The following is a 10,964-nucleotide window of genomic DNA, read 5'->3' on the forward strand; positions in this document are numbered from 1 at the left end:
GACGAGCGATGGACTGGCAAATACTGGCCTAGCGATGGATAGGGCGCGAGGAATTTCCCAAGTTCCCGGAGGGGGAAGGGATTATGGAGTCTAAATTTCGCAAGTAACGGAAGTTGATGGCGAAAATGGCCCACAAGAGAGGGCCTAAAAGAAATGAAGAGAGTGAAAGCAAAAGCACAAGATCCCGGGAAGCGGGTATCGACGAGCCAAGTAGGCGCGAGACAAGCGTTGACGGTAATTAAGCCGGGCACAATCACGCCCTTCGCGATTAAAACTTCACCCCGAAGTAGTGGAAGACTTGAAGTAGAAGAGCCCAAGTATATCCTGGTTTACCTTTATATAGTGTCTCTCGAATGACGTAGAGACGTTCAAAAAGCCCAGGTGGGGGGTATTCCGTGAAAACATATCTTTTAAACTAAACCCCCCCTTCCAAAGGTTAGAACCCGTGAGCGTTCCATTAATGGTGTTTATTCCTATTTGCCAGTCTTTCGGTCATCGCCTTTCCTTCTCCTCCTCCTCCCGGATCTCCCATTTTATGACAAACAGGGCTGTTTGTGCATCGTCCTCTGCCTCGCAAACAGCCCTGTCCTTCGCGAAATAATTTGCAAATGGCCCCCGAATTTCGGGCAATTACAATACTCCCGCCTTTCTCGAAATCGAGCAGCCTCCGACGAGGCTACTTGCATTTTTATGCGCCTGTAGATGCCGTTGTAGTTCTTAGGTAGGTTTCCCCTTTCCTCATTTTATTCACACTCATTCCTCTTTTAGACAGTACAAACACAGAGAAAGAAGAAAGAAAATACACACAAATAGAAAGACGGGTACCAATTGGTTCCCTTAAAAAGGACAGCAAAAGAAGTAACATTGCCAAGAGAAACAAAATTACACGTAGCTGTCGTTGAAGTTATAAATTTCACACAGGATTTACAGTAAAAAAAAAATTCGTTTCCTCCCTTTTTCTTTCTTCTGTCACTCCCCCCCACCGTGTTCATATCCCCCTAACGGTTAGGGGATGGCACAGCCTGGAGGACATCTCTGGTGCCCCCGCCACCGGCATTTTACAAAAAAGCAGGACCGCCTCTGTCTCCTCCCGCGATGCGTATCTCAGCCAGAAGGTGGGGCCGGTGCCGTTTCCCCACTCCCGGCTCTCCAGTGGGCGGGCCGCTTTGGAGGTCTTCCCTCCACTGGTAGGGGTCAGCCTCCCAGGGGATCCCGTCCACCTCCACCCAATACTCTCCCCATCGCTCCGCCGACCTCCACCCTTGTTCTGAGGCCTGGGGCACTGGCATACTTTCAATAAAAGACTATAAATGGAGATGAGAAAAAAAAAGGGGAATGAGTACAGAACACATCAGACAATTGGAAAAGAAAAAAAAATGTATATATATATAAAACAAAACATTATTCCACATCCCGTGCAAAAGTCTGTGACACAGATCACATGATAAAAAATAAAAACGAAAGACGAGAAAACAGATTTTAAAAAAAATGAAATTAATCTATAGGGGTCGGGGTATTCTTCCCCGCTGAAGAAGGGGGCTCTCTGGTTCCGGGGGCGTTTTCGTCTCTTCTTCTTCCACTGGGGTCGGGGGGGCGGTGGGCGGTGCGCGCGTGCGCTGCCACACCGTCTCCTCGGTAGCCACTGGGATGAGCCTTGGGGTAGGCGCCGAATGCAGTTGCAGCCATTCCGTTTCTTCCCGGGCCGCTGGCACTGGTGTCGGCTTCGTCGCCCTCCTCCTCCCTCGGCAGACGATCAGGCCGCCTACGATGAGTAGGATGACGAGGAGCAGCAGTGCCCCTCCAATATAAGGGAGGAATGACGCGGTGCCGCCTATCCCCGTCGTCTCCTCCAGGTCCTCAGCCTCCGACAGCATCCTCTCCACCTGTGCCGTCGGGATGTCAGCTCCTCCGCCGTGCGCTGCTGCCGCTGCCGCGATGATGTCCGCGAGCCGTTGTTGACGTTCGATGGTGGGGGCGGTGATGTAGTCACGAAGTCCTGCCGGCAAAATCCGGTGGATGTCCGGCATAGAGACCTCCTCCGCTCTCGGCTTGCCGTGATGATGCCGTGCTTTTTCAGGGCCCTGGCAATCCTTTCGGTGGTCCCTGCGACGTAGGGAATGACGGCCCATGCTCTTTCGTCTTCCGTTTTTTCATTTGAAAGTGGTTTTCTTTTAATGGTCCTTTTCAGGGCCGAATCCGGGCAGCCATTCTTTTTCAATGCTGCAATTAGATGTTTCTCTTCTTCTGCCAGCGACTCAGCATCCGAAACACGGCATCACCACCAGGTCTAACTGTACGACAAAAATTGGTGACTTGCTGCCCACAGCCAAAGACAGACTACAGCACGACCTTCATGAAGGTGTTTACAAGGTCCCTTGCTCGTGTGGAAAAGCATACATCGGTGAGACTTGCCGTTTACTCAAGATACGAATGCAAGAGCACCGAAGGGCAACGAAAAACAGGCAATTCCAGCTGTCTGCCATATCGGAGCACGCCTGGACCCCGGGACATGATATTAAGTTTGATGACGCCAAGATAATAGTGAAAGAAGGTAGATACTTTCCCAGACTCATCCGCGAATCCATTGAGATAGCCCGGACGGACAATTTTAACAGAGACGACGGCTACCATCTGGATGCCCATTGGAGGAGGCTCATTAGGCGGACCAATAAGAGAGCGGCAGCCACAACTGGTGGGACTGACCCCCTATATAAGGAGGACAAAAATCATGGACCGGCATCATCTTCAACCTGAAGATGCTGGCAGCAGTGCCAGCGAAACTGTTGTCATCACCAACAAACCCACACCATTGCACCGGAAACATGGAGAAATTGGAACCTGAACACCGCGGAAATCTACGTAGTGACCTTGAAACATGATTGAAATATCCATTTTTCTTTTAATCTGTCAATCGCAGTTCTACGATCGTACAACCAGGATTGAGAGATTTTCAACCCTTAACGGTGACGTGCGGTCTGACAGACCGCTGCATTTCTTAAAATATGAATATTTTCAAAATTAGTCTTTCAAAAGATCTAATATTCTCGTTAGCTTCATATTTTTGGATAGCAAGGACATCGCATTCTTAAAATTTAACGTTCCTTTTATTAATTTTTGTACATTAGCAATTGAATTCAACTAGCGGTCTGAGAGACCACACGTCACTAAATTAGAAAAATCAATGAAGGTAATGCTGGTGGAAACGATTCAAAAAGTTGTTAAAACAATTCGTAGTGATATATCGAGCATAATAATAATTAATAATTTGTTGGAAACATCTTTTCTTGTACAAAGTGGATATTAAGCACCTTATCTTTCTAAAATTCATTGCATTCGAATAAATGACCATTCAAGTAATTTCTGAAGGTGAACGCAAAACAAATGACATCCAGTTTTTATTGGAAATCTTTTTGTTCTTTTAATGCTAACATTTTTATAGGTGTTATCAATAATTATAATAAAATAGTGGTGAATTTCTCGTACTCCTAGCTGCAGTACACATGTAATGTACTTTGTAAATTGGAACCAATTGAGCCCCAAAATTTTGCATGCCCTCGGCTGGAACGCAACATTTATTTACGGGTATCTTTCAGCAGTTGGGGACAGAATATCTTAGCATTGATTTTTATCGAAAGAAGAAATAAAAAAAGCCTAGGAAACACAGAGAGTAAAACGTCGAAATGCAAGTGATGTGACGTTACGTCTACATTAGTCCGAAGTGTTTTTTTGGCCCCTTTTTTTTCAAACAACCAGAAAACCCTTGAGTGCGTAGTTTCACAAGTAATGCAATCTGTCGACAAATGCAGAAAAATAAACTGATAGTAAAGGAGGGAGTGCTGATGATGACAGAAGTGATGTAGTAAAAGATCTCCACAGGCAAGAACAATTTTTTACAGGTGAAATCGCAATAAGTGGTCATCCAATGAGCCAAAGAGGAAAATTCGTACACCCTTCCATAACACCGTTACTCAGAAACCCGGTTTGAAGGATTACATAACATCACTAGGTAGGGATATTGAGCCTCTTGATTATTAGTCTCAGATTTTTGAAGAGAAAATTTTTCAATTGAATACGTTGGTACGATTAAAAAAAATAAAAGGGCCTAATGATTTTTCGTCATCCAAAGGACGCATAATGGGCTCTTCATTTTACGGATTCTCAGAGAACAAGACTGTAATATCCAATGTCCCCATAATATATGTCTGTTTGCTCAGTTTCATTAATGCATTACAGGGTGAGAGGTGATATGGAGTTAAAGAAACCAGTAGTGATTGCATTTTACAATGCAACTAAAGGTGGCGTAGATACATTAGACAAAACGTACAGTAGATACACATCCGGGTGGTTGCGAATGGAAGTATTTTCCAGAATATTTAATATTTCCTTTGTAAACTCTTTTGTGCTTCAGCAGTCTGAGAAAGATATGAGAGATATGACACGATTTAAATGTCAAAGGAGAATGTCAAATGTAAGACTCCCGAGAGAGGAAGGATAAATTATTGCACAAATTCCCCATATACCCGTAGGAAGAGGCTGAAGAAGTTGAAAGGTTTGATTTGACAAATTAAAACTTCTCGCACTATTTTTGCGTGTTTTTTCCCACATTTTCGATGCATGCGATTGAAGAAAGTCCCTTTATTATCATTATTTTTTTTTTCTTTTCTTGACCTTATTTAATATATAATATGGTATTTCCTGGAGTATAGGTCATTTAAACAAAAGTTAGCAGCCAACGTTTCGATTTATTTTCTTAAATCATCTTCAGGGCTATGTTATAAAAAATGTGAAACAATATAAAATACAGAGAATAAGACGATACACAATATTTATACATAAAGAAGGAACAATTGGTTTTTTTTTATATGATACAATATAATTTAAAGAAATATGTATATATAAACATATATATAAGAACAGAATGTAATATAGAAAAAATTTTGACATACCACTAAACTTTGAACATATTTATTTATGTTTTGTTTCTAAGGTATTGCCACAACCTAGGTTACCATTAAAATTTTTTGTATATTACATTCTGTTCTTATATATATGTTTATATATACATATTTCTTTAAATAATATTGTATTATATAAAAAAAACCAATTGTTCCTTCTTTATGTATAAATATTGTGTATCGTCTTATTCTCTGTATTTTATATTGTTTCACACTTTTTCTAACATAGCCCTGAAAATGATTTAAGAAAATAAATCGAAACGTTGGCTGCTAACTTTTGTTTAAATGACGTATACTCCAGGAAATACCATATTATATGAAAGTCCCTTTGGTTAATTAGATGTATAATTGTAATTGAATGGACACATAACTTTTTTCCTTATTGAAATCTTTGGAAGGGGCGGCGACCGAGAGTTGTTATGAACAGTCCGCCACTGTGTATGTTGTGGGTGTTACGACGCTTGTTCAACTTCTCTAACAAATTCTTAATTGTGCGTGCAAAATAAAAAATTCCCATACGCATCTCTTGGGCGAATTATCTCTCGTATTGTATGGCTTCTGACCGATCTGAAAAAATAGTTTGTTTCTTTCAAAATGTACTCTTTTCCAGTTATGATAGGTGGCTCCTCAATTTTTAAAGCCGCCTAAGTCTAAAACGTAGCCATTGAATCACTAGTGGCTTCCAAAAGCACTCGTGCCAAAGCGCTGTTCAGCTATATATTAGCCCGTAGCAATTTTTAGCGAATCGTGCCATATTTCTTTCCATTCGCACGATATACTTTCCACGGGACCTGACCAACCACTTTCCTTCCTTTGAAGGCATTCATTTCGCAAAACATATATCAGCTACGTTTGAGGCCTCCACCTGCAAACTCCCCTCTAAGACATACGTCAACCGAAGATCTCAACTTTGAATGAATGCAGTGATGGGCAGTGTGAGAGTGAGTCAGTTGGAATGAGGAACTCAGCAGAGCGAGAGAGCTGTGAGCTGAGAGAGTCTTATTCGGTGAATCACGACTCCCTCCCCTCCACAAACGACTCCATCCCGCCATACGGTGTGCTGAAATAGGGCAGTTTCCTTCATCAAAGAAAACGAAAGACATTGATTGCGATTCATTACCCACCATTAGTGTGTTCATAATATACAAATTATTTGATTTTAGATAATCCACTTTAGACAAAAATTAGTGGTCAATTTTATCCTCATTTGAAAAAAGCCGGATTGTCGCCCATGCGATGCCACTCCACGTGACGTCACAGGGACCTAGTTTCTATACGAGTAGATAGGAGTTTTACATTGTCTGAGATTACCAATGTTTGCATGAGGCACAGAGCTGAGGGAAACATGTCTTAATAATCACTTATTAAAACTGGCTAAGGTCGGAGTGTTTTCTTCGTTTGATAAGGTATTAATAATCCTTATTAAAACCAAGCGCTACCTGCTAGCATCCTGTGTTGTATCAGCACTCAAAGCCTCGCCCCAAGGTCACCTCACTTGCAGCAGCGGGAACCAGAACGACGTCACATGGAGTTTTCCCGGCATTCATGCTTAGCCGTCGCGTTTTCGCGCGCTTGAAAATTTACACTTTTCATTTAATCGCAAAAAATAGATATCGTCATTTAAAAATCTAAAAGCGTGAAATACATACTCCAGGGGTAATAATCTTTCAATTTAGGCAATTAAAAAAATAATAGGAAACCACCCTATAGTTTTTGTCATCAGTTTTTCATCCAGTTTCAAATAACAATTTTTACTGACAAATTGGTTCGTATTGGGAATGTAAAAATTATATTATAAGTTTAAGAATAGAGAAGCATTTAAAGAAAAATTAAACAAAACAATAAAAATGGCGTAGCAACATTTTATGAATTTTTGATTTATTGCGGTCTCCCAGTCTGCGCACGTCACTGGTAGCGTAACAAGAATTGCACATCACTGGTTCAGGTTCATTGACGGCTTTTTCCAGTTTTTTTTTTTTAACGGTGTACGAAATTCACAGCTTATTCACGATCCTAAGGTTTTCAAGGTTGAGTAGGAACACTTTGTTAAATAAATAAATGTTACGATAGAGTTTTCTTTACAATAAAACAATTTAAAAAATATATTGTAATGATAGGGTCGCTATATTCCTTCCTGATGCGCTTGTTTTTTGCTGGTCGTGATCCACGCAGCGTTCAAATCGAGCGAGTTCTTGGTACTATTTTGGTGGTCATCTACATACATACCACAGTGCATTTCGAGTATCATAGGTTTTTTTGGTGAGATATAAAAAGGGGCAGAAATGTATGAACGTGAGCAGATGAAGGGCAGACGAGTTAGTAGACAAACAAGAGTTCTCGGAGAGAGATAAGGACGGAAGAACGAGAGAGTGGAAGGGGGAGCCGCTACTAGCTGAGCCGGCCACAGCCGTTACGGGGTTGACTGCTGAATCATCCACTGTGGGAGGAAGGCACTCCTGGATGGCGAATGGAGACAACGCAGTTCCCGCACAACGTCAACGAGTACTATGGACTGTGACAGGAGCAAGGATCCAGTAAGGAGCCGCATCACAGCATAATTAAGTACTCACGAATCTCCCCATTTCCAGAGATCACCCTGATCAGTGATCCCTTACCCTCATCACTGACTGATTCCTTCCGAGTGCGTCTCTCACACACAAACGAGTATCCCTAACGCGTTTAACTCTTTTATTTGTTTTTTGACGAGAAAGTCATATTTTCCTACATTCTGTATCACAACTCTCCCGTTCTGTCGTCTAAAGACTTTTCACATTATCCTGAGGAGCCTGTAATTTTCTTATTGATGCTTGCCACCGTATATTTTTGAAATTGCCAAATTGTTTTGTAATATTCATGTTTAATTCCATCTTATCATTCACCAACCAACCAACCAATCATTACATCTTTCATTAGCTTTAGATATTTTGGGGGAAGTTATGCGTTAATTTGTGTGGAGTAATTTGGTTCAATGAGAATAAATGGTTAATTCACTTAAATGTACAAAAGACGTGGTCATTCTGATTACTGAACTGTGCCTTTTCGACTTGTTCGACGCTCGGATTCAAATCTGGTCGTCGTTAACGTATCGGGATCGTATGATCCAATGCCCTTAGGTGAGTTCCCTTCTTGCTCGATCGACTGATGAGCTGGCTTCAGGGGTTCAATTTGGCCTTAGTGGTGCCCTTTTTGGAATTTATTTTGAAATCTAGGGTCCAAAATCCTTATGGGAACGGCGAGGAGATAATCCCGTCAGGGCATCAATGCACTAAGAAGGTGAGTGTGATGGGAATTTCTGGTAGAAATTGTGTCACGCGATATGTTTGCAGAACCATGAGTGTTACGTCACTATATATATGAACAGAATGCACAAAAAATTTTGACATACCTTACCTTTGTACATATTTACTGATATTACATTACTAAGCTATTACCAAACCTTTTTACCATTAATTTTGATTTATTAAATAAAAATAATTTTTGCTAAGGTTTTCAATGTCAGTTTTTTTATTACAACTGTAAATTGATTTAGATATGTGAACCATTTCTTTGAATATTCTTTTTCTCGAATTAGCCTCATGATCTAAAATTTCGTCGCTGTCAAAATCAAAAACATGGCCATTGCTTATGCTATGGCTAGCAAGAGCACACAATGGGTGCTTTCCATTCATTGACACACGTCAACACAAGTCGACTTGTGTCGCGGTTTTCGTGTTCCATTCTATGTGTGTCGCCGACTGTTGTGACACAAGTCAACAAACGAAAACGCGCAGGAATTGGAGAGTTATAAACAGTTACCGCGAGTCGGCACTAGTCGACTCATGAGTCGCATGAATGGAAAGCACCCAGTGTTATACCACCTTTTGCTGATGACTTGTGAAACTAACTTTTAAAGGCTGTAAAATCGTACATCCGAGTCTTTTTGTTGCATTTTTTTAATCTCAATGTTTCACGTTTTCTAGTATGTTTTCACTAAAATATTTAATTCTGTCGTTCTGTTTTTATGACCGAATCTATTTCACATGCTTAGTAAAAAGATTATGATTCTCAAGATTAGTATTGTTTACCCTCACAATCTACTTCACATGATATGGTATAAACGTTTAAACGAGTTTACTGTGAAAATGTTAGGGTCTCTTAATTCCACCAGCAATATTCTACACTTTTTCAGCAGTGGATGGGAGTGGAGACCATAAGTTGCACTACCCACACAGCACAGGACGTCATCAGGATATCCTAATTTGGTCTCGTATGTCCTGATGACGTCCGAGATATCCATGTGACGTTGCCTAGGTATCCCGCCGGGATTTTACATCCTTACGATAGTTTCCAGAGTTAATAGGTTTTCTACCCATTTTATTGAAGAGTGATAACGGGAATGAAGAAATATATCGATTTTTACTGAAAAATTATATTATTCTACTCATGTCCTGCGGACGTCACGGGTCCGTCACTGGGACATTCCATTCCCACTGGTTATATGAACTCTTTAAACCAATTTATCAATAAATATTTACTCTTTTGGGATTAAATCATATCAAAGGCAAATGACTGTAAAGGTTTTATATGAAACATGACACTTTTTTAATTTATCATTAGAAATCTGCCCCAGATTATTCTGCAAATAACTGACGTCCTCATTCATTCGAGTTATGCCCTGATAGCACTAAAAGAATTATCTCTGCATATTTTTAAGATTTTGAAGTACATATAAATTATTTTAAATTCTCGAGGGTGCGATTCGCGATAAAACCTATGCTGTTACCGGACTTCTGTGCGCGAAAGGTTGTCATTGTGTGAGTACCAAATATGAAAAATACGATGATATTTTTTGACACGGCCCAATTTTTACCTGAGAAGAGCCGTTACGTCGATTCCGACCGAATTTATACACTGTTTTTAACTTGCGTATTGTTTACAAAGTTGCAAAGATGAAACGACAAAACATTTCGAAGAAACACGTAAGCGTTAAAAAGAGTCAAACCATTAAACTTTCCGATGAAAACATGAGATGACGCCATAACATACGAGCGGAAGAGGCGTTCATAGAAGTTGAGTATTACGTGATATCTGAGTGTATTTAATCATGTTTTTTTTTTGTCGTTGTTTCTTGTTATACTTTATTATTTAACCATTTGTTTACAAAATCCAATGTAAAAGGTCTCATGTACTGTTTTTGGGTTTATTGCAAATAAATAAATAAGCATTTAGCGTTGTCAAGGCACAAATTATGGATAGCAACGATAGCAACAATAGTTATAAATAAACTGTGGCGGCCATCATTACGTGAAGCCGCTAAGTATTCGTGCATCCGCTGTCCTTATAAGTTTCTTATTAGAAGGTGAGTACAAGTTTGAAAAAATATTTTATGCTTACCCGGCGAATAGTGTGGGTGGTGTGGGTCAACTTCTCTCGGGATTCCCGCGAGGTTTGAAACTCCATTTCTGCCGACACTTCGAGTCCCGAGTCGGAGCTTGAAACTTCGGCAGAAATGAAGTTTGTAACCTAGTGAAAATTCCGACAGAAGTTATCCTAAAGCACAATTTTGACTAATTGAGTTTTAAACTTGGTTAGAGTTAATGTTAATTATTTCCTTTCGCCGATTAATTGGTCCTGGTTTTGCGATGTAACTTGTAAAGGGTATCAACGATTTTTTACTTGTCGTTACTTTTATTTTATACAAGTTGTATATTGTATATTTACAGGTAACGACAAGTAACAAAATCGTATGATGTATCATACTATTAATGTTTAGGGTTATAATATAAATAGAGTGAAGTCCGATCATGATTTACCCTTATCGATTTTTATGTCGACATTAGTCTCTAAATTCAAATCTGACTTTGACTGTGGAAATGATTGCTCGACTCACGAGACATAAATTATTACAGTATATTCCGTTTAATGGGTCCACCGGTTACTTGGGGCAGCTGCTTAATTGGGGCAGATCATGAAGAACAGATCCCAATAGAGGAATATCCCAGAGTATTCTCCGCTTAATTGGGACAGCAT

Source organism: Ischnura elegans, chromosome 10 (assembly GCF_921293095.1).
Source record: "Ischnura elegans chromosome 10, ioIscEleg1.1, whole genome shotgun sequence".
In the NCBI taxonomy this organism is placed as follows: domain Eukaryota; kingdom Metazoa; phylum Arthropoda; class Insecta; order Odonata; family Coenagrionidae; genus Ischnura; species Ischnura elegans.